Raw genomic sequence first — 17,963 nt, 5'->3', positions numbered from 1 at the left:
CTACAGCAAGCAGCTCTTTTTCTGTTGTTGCGTAATTCCTTTATGCCTCGTTGAGTGTTCGACTGGCATAGTAAACTGCATGTAGCTTTTTATCTTTTCTTTGGCCTAGAACTGCTCTTACAGCGAAATCGCTCGCATCGCACATGATTTGGAAAGGAAGATTCCAGTCAGGTGCTTGTATGATGGGGGCAGTTATCAAGGTTTTCTATATTTCCTCAAAAGATTTTACGCATTCTGGTGTGAAGTTGAATTTAACTTCTTTACAGAGGAGGGAAGTGAGAGATCTAGCGATTTTGCTAAAATCTTGTATGAACCTCCTGTAAAATCCGGCATGTCCGAGAAAACTTCTCACGTCTTTTACGTTTGTGGGTGCCGGCAGACCGGTCCTTACTTCAATTTTTGCCCGATCTACTTCTATACCAGCAGCGAAGACTTTATGTCCTAGGACGATTCCATCGTTAATCATAAGGTGGCATTTTTCCCAATTTAGAACGAGGTTCTTTTCTTCACATCTTGCCAAAACTTTACATAGGTTATCGAGACAGTTTTTGAAACTGGATCCATATACTGAGAAACCGTCCATAAAGACTTCCATGAAATCTTCTATCATATCAGTAAAGATTGACATCATGCATTGTTGGAAGGTGGCAGGGGCATTACAAAGACCGAATGGCATTCTGCGGTACGCGAATGTTCCATAAGGACATGTAAAGGTAGTCTTTTCTTGATCGTTAGGATGTATAGGGATTTGGAAAAATCCAGAGTATCCGTCAAGAAAACAGTAGTATTGGTAATTTGTCAATCTTTCCAACATTTGATCAATGAAGGGTAAAGGAAAATGATCTTTTCTGGTGGCAGCGTTTAGCTTCCTATAATCGATACACATTCGATGTCCAGTGACAGTTCGCGTGGGAATGAGTTCGTCCTTATCATTCTTCACTACAGTGATTCTGCCCTTTTTTGGTACGACATGCACGGGGCTAACCCAATTGCTATCCGAAATCGGGTAAATGACTCCGGCATCTAGAAGTTTAATTATTTCCTTTTTAACAACTTCTTTAAAGTTCGGGTTCAGTCGCCTTTGGTGTTCCACTGACGATTTCGAACCGTCTTCTAGGTGAATCCGGTGCATGCACAGATCTGGAGAAATGCCAGGAATATCCTCGAGAGAGTATCCGAAGGATTTCCTATATTTGCATAGTTTATTTAATAACAACGCTAGTTCTCCATTGGTCAGGTTGGCGTTCACGATTACGGGGTAGGAATTTTTATAGAGAAAAGCATATTTGAGTCCAGCGGGTAGCTGTTTTAACTCAATCTTTGGTGCCTTTTCGGGATCCCAGTCCTCCAAGGAGGATGGTTGTCGGTCGACAGCTTTCATTAAATATCGATCGACATTGATTTCTGAAGTGTCATCCTCTATGTCATCAACGTTCGCTATTTCCATACTTGCGTCCATTAATCGTGTGTATTCCTCAGCTCTACAATCGACACTAAATGTTTCTTCTTCACTAGATGTGAGTACTTTCTCCAGGGGATCATCTGACCACAAGTTTATGAAAGATTCTTCAGTCAATTCACAGATATCATCCACATAGGAAGTCTGCTTATCGATTAAAGGTCGTCTTATCAGCTTATCCATGTCGAAGGTCATAGGGATGTTTCCAATGTTTAGACATATTCTACCCTCTTTGACATCAATTATCGCTCCTGCTGTAGCTAGAAATGGTCTACCCAAAATGAGGGGATCCTTTGGATAATTCTGGTATTTCAGCACCACGAAGTCCGTTGGGACGTGACAATCGTTAATCCTTATCGGCACGTCGTCAAGCACTCCCTCAGGTAATCTAACGGATCTATCGGCCAGAACCAAAGTTATTTTGGTAGGTTTGAACTTATCGTATCCTAGGGATATCGCGACAGAGTGCGGCATGAGGTTCACGCTCGAACCTAGATCACAAAGGGATCGAGGAAAACTTTTATTCCGTATATTGCAATCCAAAACAAAGTTTCCCGGATCGGGTCTCTTGATCGGAGTTTCTCCTTGGATTATTGCACTTACCTCCTCTGAAACCATCATGACGCTGCGCTCAGCGGCTGGAAAGCTGTTGGATACCATGTCTTTTACATATTTTTTTTATTGAAGGTGATACTTTTATGGCATCACTCAATGGCATCTCCAACATGATCTTAACGAATGCTTTCTTGCAGATCGCTTTATCTAATTCTCGCTTAGTTTGCGTCTTGTTAGGAGGGAAGGATGGTAAAGTTCTATACAATCTTTCCATGGCTGGTTCAGCAGGAGTTGAGCGTCGATCGACATTGTTTCCACATAGTCGATCGATATTTACCGTAGCGTGTCGATCGATGTTGGTTCTCTCTTGTCGATCGATTTCCACATCTTCTTCCAACTCTTCTTCTTCCTCCTTGAGGTTGACGGCTGCTTCCTCAGTGTTGGGCAGCTCTTTCTCTCGAGGTGTTTCTGACTCGGTATTGGAATCATCGAGGATTATCGGGCGTGACCTATTTTCACCGGTTTCCTTAACTACAACACGTTTTTCTGCGTTGTTAATTTCTATTGCACTCGGAATTAGGCGTTTTCCGCTTCTTAGTAACACGGCATTAACCTGACGTTTCGGGTTCGCGTCAGTCCGCCCAGGAAGACGTCCTGCCACTCTTTTAATGGCAGTTGCGTTTTCCGCGACTTGACCGTCCAGTCTCTTAATGTGTTCACTTAAGGCGTCGAACTTCCTCATTAGCTCATGTACATTATGTCTATTTTTCCGTTCAGGTCAGTGGCCAATTTGCGATTTTCTGTGAAAGCTTGGTTTAATCTAAACTTTGCTCTGCCTCGGCGTGAGCTAACAGTAGCATCGTAATTTTGGGTAAAGCTATCGGGGTTAGGGATAGGGTACCTATCTTTCAAGGTCGAATTATCTACGAAGTCTACTCGTTGTTCTAATTCAGAAAGGGTATCATCGTCAAAATTTTGACTAATCTAGAGTCTACTCGTTGTCCCTCCAGAGCCGAATGAAGCGAATCTACAAATTCTTTGATTTTGACTAAAGGTGATTCATCCATTGAGTCAACTCTCCTTTCTCGTTCTACGTCCATCATTTCGTAGGATCTACCCGTAGCTACATGTTTGATCAAACGCTTTGCCTCTTCAGGGTTCCTGGTACTGAAGCTCCCTTCACTGGTTGTGTCAAGCGTGATTTGGTAATGAAAGTTAATACCTCCGTAAAAGGTATTAATGAGTTGTGGCTATGAATAGCCATGATGGGGACATTCAAATTGGTAGCTCTTGAATCTCTCTCATGCGTTTCTGAATGATTCACGTGGACCTTTACAGAAAGTGGAGATTTTCTTCCTTACATCCCAGTAACGCGTCTCATTGAAGAATTGATTGATAAAGGTGCCACTTATTTCCTTCCAACAGGTCAAAGATCCTGTTGGTAGTTGGTTTAGCCATTTTCTGGCGTCGCCTTCTAAGGAGAATGGAAAGAGTTTACAGCGATTGTATTCGTCATCCATCATATCTTCTAGATACTCGATGTGATCGTGTGGATGCCCTGAGATGGTCCCACGGAAAGGGTTTTGACGTACCATGAGTAAGTATTCGAGGCTAACCCCGGATTTCTTGGTATCATCTTTTGGTAGTTTAATGGCGGACCTATTGGAATAGGTCCGGCCAGGGTTTAAGTAGTCTTGCAAAGGCAATTTCCATCCATGATCTCTTTTTGAGATCGAATTAATATAACAGGGATTGCAGTCCCCTGTTCATCCACAATTTGTTTATTTGCGTTGCTTAGTTTACCTTTAGGTTCTCCTAGGAGTACTTCCTCATTACCGTTATTGGTAAGAGAAAACTTACCTGCTTCCGGCGGGGTATCGTCGATCGATGTTTGATGTGCGGTGTTGACAGATATCTCTGTCGACTCGTCGCTCGATGTTGTTGCAATTTCATCGATCAATGGTTGGCCGAAATCCATGTCTTCCATCTTGAAGTTCCTGTGTCAGCAGGAAATGAGAGAAAACCTTTTAGCAAATTTTGTAACAAAATCTAGATTAAATTCTAAACTTAATCTAATGGTAATAAGAAAGAGTCCCCGGCAACGACGTCAAATTTGATATCACTCAAATTACCCTAAGGAGAGAATTACTCTCTCAAATAGGAGGTTCGGAGGTAGTACTTTGGGATCGAATCCACAAAGACTCTAGGATTACACAATAGATTATGGTCTTGAAATAAATCTAAATTACATGGTTTATAAGTTTTAAAGCAGTAAATGGAGTGGTGAGCAAGTATATTGCTCGATTAATTTGTTTTGAGGTTGTTAACAGTTAGGAGAAATAGCTAGATTCAGGTATATTCTTAGGTATGATAAGTAAAACTTAATTTAGGTTTTAGGGATTTATTGATATTAATCATTCTTGAATTCAAACTTAAGATATAATCAATCTGATTATCTAATCTGGATCTCGGATTTCAACTCTCGTATGTTAATCACGAAAAAGTGTCGATCGATAATTCTTTATGAATATCGATCGATACACCTTTCAAAAAGCATTACAGATAGGTTTGATCTAAATTCTCTAGAAAGCATTACAGATAGGTTTGATCTAAATTCTCTAACTCACAAGACCAACTCTCGTCTGTATCTAGTCAGTAAGATCATACTAGTTATTTTCAGGTATTGAGTCAAGCGATGGCTTGACCCCGATTAATCCTAAGATCCAAGTTTAAAGGGTGATCAATCCTAAACTTAGCTTTAAGCATAACTAGATGACAGAATTATATTTCTAAACACCCTAACAATTGTTGTTGTCAGTAATACATTTATCAACCTATTGCGAAACCTAAATCTAACAATAAGGATTACTCAGACATATTCATGGAACACATAGTTATGATGGTCTGAATAATACTTAAATAAAATGAGTAAATAGAGTAAGCAACAAAATGAATAAAAGCAAGGGAGTTCAAGATCTTCTTTGTTTTGCAGTGTTGATCTATCTCTCCAATTCTAAGCTCTCCCCTTTCAATGGTGGCTTCTTGCTTCCTCTAAACTAGGTCTAAAAAGGTCTCTAGGCAAGTCTGCCTCTAAAATGATACAAAATCCTAATAAATAGCCTAACATGCGGCCATGGACTTAAAATGTAATTATTGAGACTTTTGTGAAACTTTAATTCTTCTAATTTGTCATTAACTCTCGGGTGGCTTCGCCGTCGATCGATATGAAGAGTTCACCATCGATCGATATTCCTTGGTAACCATCGGTCAATATTCTGACAAATAATCGACCGTCCAGCAAAGCTCAGAAAGTCTCCAAATAGCTCCAAATACATCATTTTCTTCCCGTTAGTACTTGAACCTGTAATTACTCTAAATAGACTTTATATAGTAATAAGATATCTTAAAACACTCACAAACCATGGTTAAAAGTGGGTAAAATGCATGGTCTATCACTCTTTCATGCCAATGTTTGAGTTGCTTCATTATCGGGTTGTCTTAGAAAAAACATGTAAAAGACTCCCAAGGTTATTGTGCCAAAATCTCAGATGAATAAGAAGATTGTATATCAATATCCTTATGGAATTCATTGATAGCATTTATCAACTTTTCCGAATCTACTTGAAAATAACATTTGAAAAAACTGCAGATCAAACATGTTGTGTGGCCATAAGAAGCATTCGAGCCTCTGCTTCCAAACTCGAGGAGGTTGTACCAGCATCTCTTGATCTGAATAATTTAAGTATCCAATATTATCTCTTACACTCAATCCACTAACTACCTTACTAGAACCAGGATAAAACGATGCATCATAATTGCATTTATTTTTCCAATTGTAGGACAATACCATATGGCTTGTCAGGAAGTCGTAGTAGTCAATTGTTGAGCTGCTTCATTATGTTGTTGTCGTCTCCCATTGGATCGTTTGGCTCTCAATTCCCAAGTTCTTTATCTTGAATGAGTTCATCATCTTGGTTCTCCCCTTCCCTTATTGGCATGATTTGGAATAAAGCTGGACTACATACATGTCCGGGTATGTATGACCATCTACTGTAGAGTTTTGGATCGATTCATATTAGGTTTTGATTTGCTTTACTTATGTGATTGGTTTTGATTTTTTATGATTTCAGGTTCGATCAAGTGATTCAACGATCCAACACTAGAGCAACACAAGAGATTTGTTCACCCGGTGTTCGCTGGTCTACTCACCAGAGAGGGAACCAGAATCCCTCAACTGAAATTCACTATCAACCACGTTTGATAATACAAGATCACAACAATGGCGGATCAATGGAAAGTACAAGAGATTAAGCTTTCTTATCCTATCCTCTGTGAGATCGGAAAGTCGCCGCGAGGATAGTACGTCGCTTTCGCAACTCCGTCGATGCTCACCCTCACGAACTCAAGCTAAGTCACTCTCCTTCTCTTTCTCTCTATATCTCGATCAGAAACTATCTCTCTCTGTGATGAGGATGACTTAATTTCGAAAGTTTGTTATAATAAACTTCCCCACTTGTTGACAATTCTGAAACTGAATGACCTTGGGCTGAGACTTGGGCTTGATTCTTTCTTGCAGGTTTCAGACGAGCCGGGCCGTAGAATACGAAGCCCATTTGGAGTTTGGCTGAACTAAACTCACAATCTCCACCATTCAGACAAAACACTGAAGTGCTGTCTCTCCCTTCGAAACCCTAGCCACCTTGTCTCTCTCCCTTCTCTTTAAGGTGATTTATCGTCTTCACCACATCGGACCTCTGCCGATGTCTCCCGGAGCTTCTGCTTTGCCCCGCAAACTCCAGAGAACACCCATCTCAACAAGGAACTCTCTGCATCTCTTCTTTCCTTTTCATGTTCTTCTTTTCTTGAAGAAGAATATCATCGGATCTTCACCCGGCGGGCCATTCTCTGTATTCTCTGCAGATATGACGGAACCTGACCCAAAACAAGATTCACTCATCTTGAATGAACTGAATCTGAATCGATGAACCCTTCACTCCATCTGCATGTACCCGATCTGAGTCTGACTGCTTAAAAACCAACTGTCTGACATCAAAAGCTTCAACCTTTCTCATCACCGAACCCATATAAGTCTTTTCTGACCTTTCTCTTTTCGTTGAACCCAAAAACTTTTGATGTAGTTTGAGATAACAATTTCTGAACCAATAACTGGCTCTGACCTTCTGACTGTTTCAGGAACCTCGAAGATACTCCACATGAAACTGAACTTTCCTAGAGAACTCCACCTCACTTCCATTACTTAGGTAACAACTTCTTCTTCTTTATCTTATGTTGTTTTAACGATCAATAAGATTAAATAATATCTGATGATTGACATTATTTAATTCACTCTTTTATATCTTGCGAGCTAACCAACATCAACGCCACGTCGCTACCCAGAGCCGCTGCTTCCTCAAAGCAAGTTCACCAGCTCTGAACACAGTCTGTACTTCGGACCAGGTAACACTTTAGTTAGGAAGTGTGTCGGATTCTTTCTTGTGTGAATCTTGTATAGAGTAATATCACCCTGAACAACAATATCACGGATGAAGTGATAATTGTTTGCAATGTGCTCGGTCCTTTCGTGAAAAACTGTATTCTTTGCTAGAGCTAGGGCACTTTGTGAATCACAATGCATTTTTACATTGCATGTTTGAAAACCTAGTTCTTCACAAATACCACGTAACCAAATAGATTCCTTGGTTGTTGTGGAGAGTGCCATATACTCTGCCTCAGTAGTCGACAAAGCTACAACTGATTGTAGATTTAACCTCCACGAAACTCTATTACCCCAAAAATTGAAAACATAACCAGTAACTGAACGCCGTCTGTCCAAATCAGATGAACAATCTGAATCTGAAAACCCTTCAATTGAACAACCTGAACTCTTAACAAACGTTAAACTGGTTTTAGATTAACCTCTCAAATACTTAAGAATCCACTTAACTGCCAGCCAGTGATCCATTCCTAGTTTGGACATAAACCTGCTCACAACTCCCAATGCATGAGCTAATTCTGGTCGGGAGCCTATCATGGCATACATTAGGCTCCCCAAAGCACTCGCGTAAGGAATTCCTTCCATTCTCGCAGCTTCTTCTAATGTCTCTGCCTTGGTCAGACTCTTCAATTTGAATTGAGGCGCCAATGGAGTTGTGACTGGCTTAGAATTTTCCAGACCAAAACTTCTTAGAACTTTCTCAATGTAGGCTTTCTAAGATAACATAAAAGTTCCTTTCTCTCTATCACGTATGAAGTCCATTCCGAGAATTCTTAAAGCTTTTCCTAGATTCTTCATTTCAACTCAAGTTGTCTTTAACTTTTTGAATCTCTGCCAAGTCTCCCGAAGAAATGAGCATATCATCCATGTCTAACAGAAGATAGATTTCCTTAAGGATATTCACATTTCTCAAATACACGCATGAATCAAAAATGCTCTTGACAAAATTCTCATTCTCCATGAAGCTATCAAATCTCAAATTCCACTGTCTCGGAGACTATTTCAATCCATATAACGATTTTCTGAGAAGATACACTTTATTTTCATCTCCTGGTTTAACATAACCCTCTTGCTGATCCATTAAAATTCTTTCTTCTAAATTTCCATGTAAGAACGCGGTCTTGACATCTAGCTGTTCCAGCTCAAAGTCTTTATTAACCACAATTGACAGCATCAAACGGATTGAAATATGCTTAACAACTAATGAAAATACCTCAGTGTAATCAATGCCTTCTTTCTGTGAATATCCTTTTGCAACGAGTCTTCCTTTATATCTTCTATCTTCAACACCTGGAATCCCCGGTTTGTACATGAAAATCCACTTGCAACCCACTGTCTTCTGATATTTAGGCTTCTCAATCAGATCCCAAGTGTGATTTCTCTCAAGTGAATCCATTTCATCATCTGCAGAATTTTCCAGTGCTCCCAATCTTTACTTCTCTTAGCTTCCTCAAAAGACTTAGGTTCTTCCTTCTCAATATCATCTGCAACAGCCAAAGCATATGCAACCAAGTTTGCATCTTCATATCTCGACGGTGGCCTTACATTTTGTCTACGAACCCAATCTGGCCAACATGTAGTTATCCACTGATTTTGTAGTCTTTGTTACTTCTGCAGAAACAATTCCTTCAGTTTCTTCATCACATTCTGATTCTTCTGATCCTTCTTGATCTTCTGAGTTTCCTGAGCCAGACGTTTCTCCATGCTCATAATCAGGACTGCTAGGTCCATGAACCAGACTTGAACTGAATGAAACTTTCTTTCCAGCTTTCTTCTTTTGCTTTTCTGAAACTTTTGAGTTCTTTCCTTTATCAGTAACTTGTTGAACTAGAGTATCTTTGTAGACTTCATCTTCTTTGAACACAACGTTCCTGCTCGTAGTACACGTAAGGTCTTTTGGAATCCAGACTCTGTATCCTTTAACACCAAACGGATAACCCAAGAATACACCTTTAACTGCTCTCGGACTTGTCTTTTCTTAAACAACATGAACGTAAGTCGTGCAACCAAACCTTCTTAAGTGCGATAAATCAGGCCTATTCTCTGACCAAACTTTCTTTGGTAGTTTGAAGTCTAAGGTTGAATTTGGTGTCCTGTTTATCAGATACACTGCAGTAGAAGTAGCTTCAGCCCAAAAATCTTGTCCCAAACCAGTTTCTACAAGCATGCTTCTCACTTTATCCATAATGGTGCGGTTCATACGTTCTTAAACCCCAATCTGTTCAGGAGTGTAAGTACAAGTTTGGCGCCTCTTGATTCCAGATTTCCTGCATAGCTCATCAAACTGAATGTTGCAATATTCCAATCTGTTGTCAGTTCTTAAACGCTTGATATTTTTCTCTGTGTAGCTTTCAACTGCTTCCTTCCACTCTCTGAACTTAGAGAATGCTTCATCTTTAGTCCTTAGGAAATAAACCCACACTTTCTTAGAGAAATCATCAATGAAGCTTATGAAATATTTGCAACTTCCAAGACTTTCTGGAGTTGATGGAGAACCCCAAAGATCTGAATGAACATACTGTGGGATGCCTTTAGTAGTATACTTAGCCGTAGGAAAACTTTGCTTATGTGACTTTTCCAAAACGCAGCCTTCACAGAATTCTAGTTTTCCAACTTCAGACTTTGGAATAAATCCTTCTTTTACAAGCAACTCCATATTCTTTGAGCTCATGTGTCCCAGCCGTGAATGCACAATTGAAGTCTTCAAATCAGTAGATTCACTGATATTAGCTTCACCTCGTGACACGGTTCCTTGTAGATGATATAGACCATTCTCATACTTGCATGTGATCACTTTATGTCTATCTTTGTAGAATGTTATTGTGAAATCTCCACCTTGATATTTGCATCCTGGTTTTTCTAACATTCCATAGGAAATTAAGTTTCTGCTCATGTTTGGCATATAACAAACATCTTTTAGAATAACCACTGAACCATCTTCATTTGTTATTCTGATTTTGCCAATGCCTTTAACTTTGCTCTGTGTTATTTGTCATGAAAAATTTACTTCCATTTCCTTTTTGTAGATCAAACAAGACGTCCTTATCCGGTGTTATGTGAAATGTACATCCTGAATCTAGAATCCACTCCTTTCTTGAATCGTGTAGACTTGGTTTTAGAACTAGTGGTTGCTTGATTTGAGTTACTGTATTCACAGCTTGTTCACCATTGTTTTTTGTCCTCTGTTTGGACATTCACATTTCCAGTGGCCTTCTTTGCCACTTGAGAAACATACTCCTTTCTTTGTCTTGTTTGATCTGCCTCTGGACTTAGAACAATCACCTCGTCTTTTAGATTTGTTGTACTTCTTGTTGTTACCACTGTCTGATCGCTTAGATGATCTTCCTCTTGATTCAACATATAGACCTTCAGAGGCTGATTTCTTTTGGTTTAGTAGTCTCTTCTGTCTAAGCTTTGCTTCTTTTGAATATGCTGAGGTAACAACTTCGGAGACAGTGAGAGTATTACGGCTTGTTCCATATTGAAGGGTGTGGACCAGTGGCTCATACGCAGCAGGGAGACCAGAGAGCAACTGTATAGCTTGGTCTTCGTCTGTTACAGTAACCTTCAAACTTTCTAGATCCGCTATTAGCTTCAAGAATATGTCTACATTCTCTTCAATTGATTTGTCTTCCTCCATTTTGTAGCAATAGAACTGCTCCTTCAGGTAGATCCTGTTTGGAAGAGACTTGAGCTGATACATCTTCTCCAGAGACTTCCACATGCCTAGAGCAGTCTGCTCGTACATGACCTTCCTCAAGATGGAGTCGCTCAAGCAGGTACCAAGTAAGCTTCTCAAACTTAAGTCCTTTTTGAACCTGTTTTGATCAATCACAGGTTTCTCACCTTCTTCCTATTTTTCTGAGGTAGAGTAAACCGTGAAGCCATCAATAATAACTGCAAGAAGGCCTTGGTTCTCAAGCTGTCCCATCATCTTGAACTTCCACATACCAAAGTCTCCTTTACCATCAAACTTCTCCATCTCAATCCTCCCAAGAGTAGGTTCCATCATGAACCTTAGATATCTCGAGATTCACTGCAAATTTGAACACGAAACGTAACAGCAACAACCACGCAAGCACGATATCCCAAAACCACAATGATCGCTAATCACGCAATCACATATAAGAGTTCTTTCATTTTCTCCTATCAGATATGATCTAACTCTTAGCCTTAGCACTGCGCTCTGATACCACTTGTAGAGTTTTAGATCGACTCATATTAGGTTTTGATTTGCTTTATTTATGTGATTGATTTCGATTGGTTATGGTTTCAGGTTAGATCAAGTGATTAAACAATCAAACACTAGAGCAACACAAGAGATTTGTTCACCCAGTGTTCGTTGATCTACTCACCAGGGAGAGAATCGGAATCCCTCAACTGATTCACAATCAACCACGTTCGAGAATATAAGATCACAACAATGACGAATCAATGGAAAGTACAAGAGATTAAGCTTGCTTATCGTATCCTCTGTGAGATCGGAAAGTCGCCACCAGGATGGTACGCCTGACCGTATACCGCTTTCGCAAGTCCGTAGATGCTCACCCTCACGAACTCAAGCTAAGTCACTCTCCTTCTCTTTCTCTCTGTATCTTGATCAGAAACTATCTCTCTATCCATGATGATGATGACTCAATTTCGAAAGTTTGTTATAACAAACTTTCCCACTTGTTGTCCATTCTAAAACGCTTTGTTTCATTTACCGAATGACCTTGGACTGAGACTTGGGCTTGATTCTTTCTTGCAGGTTTCAGACGAGTTGGGCCACGAAGCCCATTTGGAGTTTGACTGAACTAAATCCACACAATTGAGTTAAATTTTGTGAGTGGTTTGATAGTGCATATCCACAGCTACTTGATCACAATTGTATGTAAAAGAATTTTCTTTTTACGAAACAATTATAAATTTTGCGACTTCCAAATACGCCATAATCTATATTATAATAGGAGAGTTTTTGCTCTCTCCTAAGCATGTCCACGCAGCATGTAATTTTTTGTGGGTCCTGTTGAAACAATAAATATTCCTTAGGTAAATTAGTTTTGTGCTATGATTTCGATATCTAATTTGTCTTTTACTTTGGGTTATCAAATATATATATCACTGCTATAGGTCCATAAACGAACCCGATAAATCCTGCAGCCCATTGGCAAGCCTGCTTAGTCATGAAACCAAAGACATCCAAACTCTGCGTTTAAGGTTTCACTCAATTAGGTCTGAAGTCGCCTCCATCTTAGACACCGTCTCTGTCGTGGTTAAAATAAAAACTTCCTTTTGTCAACTTTTGACCTCCCCTATTTCTTCAATTTCGTCTCATCATTATTCTCCATTCAACGTTTCTCTCTTAACATATACAATGAATCTTCAATTTACAATGAAATCATTAACTCCCACCAACTCTCTGTCTCCCTACATTTACAATCAAAGCTTCATGCGTGTTAAAAACCTCAAACCATATAAATAGGAGAGGCTAAGGACTGGGAATCACGCCCCACAAACACCCTCTCTCAGTTTATCTCACTCGAAAACCCAGAAGCCTCTTTGGAAGATGTTTACTTGCTGTTGTTGCCCATACAGCCGTCTGACACTCAACGTCCAACGCTCTCTGACTTGGCCTCACTTCTTTGTTGTTCCCCTCCTCTGCTTTTGGGATTCACATAACATCAAGAAAAACGGTGATTCATGGGAATCATCCTCCTTTGCCTAGATGTATGTATCTTCACTCTATCACACATGATATATTCCATCTGAATCTAATCTAATTTTAGAAAAATGTTTGACTCTTCTGTCTTTTTTTTTTAAGTTTTCCATTTTGCATTTAAAAAAACAAGAAGCTTGCTTAACAATTTTTCATCCTTTGCTTTACTATATATAACAGGAGAAAGGCAGGCTCATATTAACATTGCTGATGGTAAGAAAATTTATGTAACCTTGGCATCTGAAGCTGCAAAGACGAACCAAGTGAATCGAGCATATGGTAAGTGTTGGGACTGCGAAAGTCCATGTCCAACTCTTTATTATCTAGTACCATATTGTCCACACATCTCTTTGTTCACTTTGGACATCTCTTTATATATTAGACATTCTTTCTCTAATTCTCCTTCTCCAGTGTGGGGCTTAGTAATGTTCATTAAAAGAATTTTTAGTTCCGTTTTCTGATTCTTTCACTATACACTGATGACTACTTGGGGCTAGAGGAACTATTTTCTCCACTGCTCATACTTAGGCCCTGTTCGTTTGCTCACCCAGATGATCCATCTGGCTGAAGATGCAAATCGATGTTCGTTTTGTGCATGCTACATCCAGATGGATCACCCAGCTGAATTTTTCAAAATTCATCTCAGATTCTCACCCAAATGAAGGTGAGTCTTGATGGTGCATCTGGATGCAGATGCATCTAGTTCAATCCAAAATGATAAATGACAAAAATGACCTTTTAAAATCAAAATATTATTTTCAAACCCTAAATTCTATTTTTTTGCATATACATTTTTCTGCTATAACCAAAAAATGCATTTTCTCGCAAAAACTGAAAAACACACTTTCCCGCCAAAACCGCGAGATGCGTTTTTCCGCAAAAAAACGTAAAACACACATATCCATAAAAACGCATTTTCGGCCAAACCAGTAAAATCGCACTTTTCGACCAAAACCGAAAAATCGCATTTTCCCGTCAAAACAAAAAAAAAAAACGCATTTTCCGCCAAAACCCAAAAAACGCATTTTCCCGCCAAAACGCAAAAAACGCATTTTCCCGCCAAACTCCAAAAAGCATTTTCTGGCCACAACCGCAAAAAGCATTTTCTCGCCAAAACCGGAAAAACGCAATTTTCTCGCCAAAACCGGAAAACGCAATTTTCCCGCCAAAACCAGAAAAATGCATTTTCTCGCCAAAACCGGAAAACACAATTTTCCCGCCAAAACCGGAAAGCGGAATTTTCCCGCCAAAATCGAAAAACGCAATTTTCCCGCCAAAACCGGAAAACACACATTTTCCCGCCAAAACTGGAAAATCGAATTTTCCCGCCAAAACCGGAAAACCAAATTTTCCCGCAAAAACCGGAAAACGGAATTTTCCCGCCAAAATCGGAAAAACGCATTTTCCCGCCAAAATCGGAAAAATGTATTTTTCCACCCGAAACAGGAAAAAATGTATTTTCTCGTCTAAACCGCAAAAATTCTTTTCCCTCCAAAATCGCGAAAAAAACTTTTCCCGCCAAAATCGAAAAAATGCTTTTTCCCGCCAAAATCGTGAAAAAAACTTTTTCCGTCAAAAACACTTTTCCCGCCAAAACCGCAAAACACACTTTTCCCGTCCAAACTGCAAAACGTATGTTTCCGCCAAACCCATAAAAACGTTTTTTCCGCCAAAACAACAAAAATGCCTTTTTTCGCCAAAAACACATTTTTCTCAAAAACCGCAAAAATATTTTCCGCCAAAACTGTAAAAATGCTATTTTTCCGCCGAAACGTAAAAAAATATATTTTAATCATTTTATTAACAAGTCCACCTGGATGTAGATGAAAGTTAAAAAATGAAAAGCAAACGAACATAGTTGCATTCAGATGATTCATCTGGATGCATGGACGAAATGAAAAAACGAACAACACCTAGATGGAGCATCTGGATAAGACATCTAAATGGACCATCTGGATGCATCTTCCAGATATACAAACGAACAGGGCTTTACTCTTATATTATCCTTTGATAATATTATTCAGGTGAGGCTGAAGCAATACTTGCTAGATCACAAGCAACTGTTAGAGGCCTTGCCATGTTATCTCAGTCTCTCAAAGAAACTGGGGGAGTTGAGGTGAGTTTTTAACGAACCTAGCTTGGTCACTTAATTTTTCGTAGTTTTTTTATTCACTCTAGACAAAGGTTTCCATGTCTTCTTGGACTTTCCAAATGTCATATGGTTTTGTCATATATATTCATGAGTTTAAGCTTGTATTTTTAGCCGTCCAAATGTGATCTTATACCTTACCACTGTACAATTTTCAGGCTGTGAGTTTGAGATTTGCAGAGCAATACATTCAAGCATTCAGTAACATTGCCAAGGAGGTAAACAAATAGATCTCACATGTAATCTCTTGGCATTGCTCGGGCTTTAACTAATGTTGAGTGTTTTTCTTTTGGTGGGGTTGTAGGGTACGACAATGTTGCTTCCAAGGTCCACAGAGAGATGACCAAGAGACATCAGGAGTGGAAGGTGACTGGGAAGACATAGATGAGAAAGATATATCAGAAGGGTCTAAAAACCGATCAGGCTCAACAATATTCGAAACAGAGAAACCAGGCCAGACCAGCGAACCAGTATTTTCTCTTCAGAGTCGCAACAAGGAGCCATAGTAGCCAACCAAACCGAGAATCAGATGATTCTATGTGCCTGAGAGAACAAAAAATCCATCTTTTCCAGTTTTCAGAAAAAATGAGACACTATCGTCTTCCCTGTTTTGAGCGGCATGAATATCATATTCCATTTTGCAAATAGAAAACATATCTAAACATCTATTCTCTGAAAGTGTTTTTCCCAAGTGATCTTGTCTGAACATTTACCTCCGTAAGTCTGGTTATCTGTGACTCATAACTTTGTTAAGTCTGGAAATTTCCAGCGGGAAAAGAAATTGTTGTCCCTTGACCGAACAGATAAGAACAGTGTAGAAAAATGATTGTCCACTGGGTAAATCGAACGTGACAGATATTTGAATATGTCATGACTGTCTTTACATGAAATATCTTAGTCCATATACGATCTCCTATATTTATCTCTTCACAGGCAGGCCCGGCGTGAAAAACAGGTGGGCCATGTAACATATAAATTTTTTTCTTATCTTAATAGATGATTTTTCAAATTGGACCTATAATTTAACATAATGTTAAAATTTAGGGCCCTAAAACTGCAAAGAAATTTTAATTAAAAAGTGGGACCTGGTGCATTTGCACCCTTAGCACTACCCCAAAGCCGGCACTGTTCACAGGCCTCTCCATTTGCTAAGCCTCCAAATTATATAAAGCAAGAACTTAGTTTGGCATCTCTTATTGTGTCAATGGTGGTTATCAAAAGGCAGCGTTGATGAACCTTTGCATATTTAAGATGTTCAAAACAAAATGCATCAGTTCATGTTTTACCTAAAAACGTGGAACTCACGTATGCATTGCAAAACATCCACTCTGTATACATGCATTTTGGAAACCTTATTTCTGTATAAATCTAAGTGAACCATTTAGTTCTAAATGGATATTTTTAATTATTAACAAGGCTCCATGTATGATATAACCCACGCACAACGACCAACAATAATATCAAACCTTGACGATATGACAATTAATGCCATATAAATACAACCTCGGCTAACAACTACAATTACAACACATAACAACCACAATACAAAAACGATATAAATCACTCTTCAATCCCTGTCTCAGACCTCTTAATATACAAAACTCAGGAGATCACCTTCAAACACAGGTAAATTCCTCCCTCTCAGATATCAACGAGGCAACAACAATATTCACAACGCGGGGGCTCTGCTCCAAGTAATCAAAATGGTAAAGTCATTGTTTGAGCAACAGAGATGATTTTCTTTTTATTCAGCTTTTCCTCCAGAGTGTCAAACAAAGATATGTACTATTGAAACAATACGTTTGATAACTTCCAAATGGACAAGGATTCGAGACAAGTAAATAAGCAATTATTGATTGTTTCTGATTCAAAGGCCACACCGCTGACAAAGAGGGTCCAAAGCCCAAAGGGAAATCTGTAACTTCATGATTCAGCATCCTGCATTGTGTACAGAAGTTACGAAGACGTTCATTGTCTCCAAGTTGTACTAACATTTACATTCATTAAATTAATTGGAGACTGGAGAGTTTACAGATATCAATTCCGACGTTGATTGTGACCGAAGCGAAGTCACATAAATGACTTCACAAATAGTTTTCTTTGTGATTCTTCAAGCACAAGTGGTTAACGATCTATTGAAAATACGTGGAACACGAGTTTGATCTGTGGTAAGTGGGTTTTGCTTTTTATTTTTGATTTTTTTTAATTGAAAACGACATTGTTTTTTTTTTTTTGAAACACAACGTCATTAACTAGAGTTAGGTGGAGGACATTAATGCTTCATTTACACTTAGAACCTGCTTTGCGAGCTGATCCATCTAAAAGAGATAGTTTCAAAAGTACAACCAATACATAAGATATCAGACACTACGCCATAGAGCTCCGACACCGGATTCTTGTTGACTATATTGTCGATGAGAGTTTTCGAGTCTGCTTGAACGCTCAAGCTCACGATTCCAAGGTTGCTGATTTTGTGGAGTGCTACTCGTGGAGCAAGTCCTTCAGCCAGCAGTGGTGAGGTCACATTGGTCTCTATCGCAGAGAAGGATGAGATAACTTTGTTTTGGGTTAGCGTCCAGCCCATTAATTCATGCTCATCTAGAGGCTG

At 39.2% G+C, this 17,963-nt stretch overlaps 1 long non-coding RNA gene across 1 annotated transcript; it reads left to right on the top strand.

Annotated features, from left to right (window-relative positions):
- Positions 1 to 15,078: 15,078 nt before the first annotated feature.
- LOC125590011 lies at positions 15,079 to 17,273 on the top strand. Its single transcript, XR_007326211.1, has 3 exons — positions 15,079 to 15,322; positions 15,514 to 15,573; positions 15,660 to 17,273. It is a non-coding gene; the product is annotated as an uncharacterized LOC125590011 (long non-coding RNA).
- Positions 17,274 to 17,963: the final 690 nt, after the last annotated feature.

This window comes from Brassica napus, chromosome C7 (assembly GCF_020379485.1).
Source record: "Brassica napus cultivar Da-Ae chromosome C7, Da-Ae, whole genome shotgun sequence".
NCBI classification, from domain to species: domain Eukaryota; kingdom Viridiplantae; phylum Streptophyta; class Magnoliopsida; order Brassicales; family Brassicaceae; genus Brassica; species Brassica napus.
This window is presented reverse-complemented; position numbering and strand designations above follow the sequence as displayed.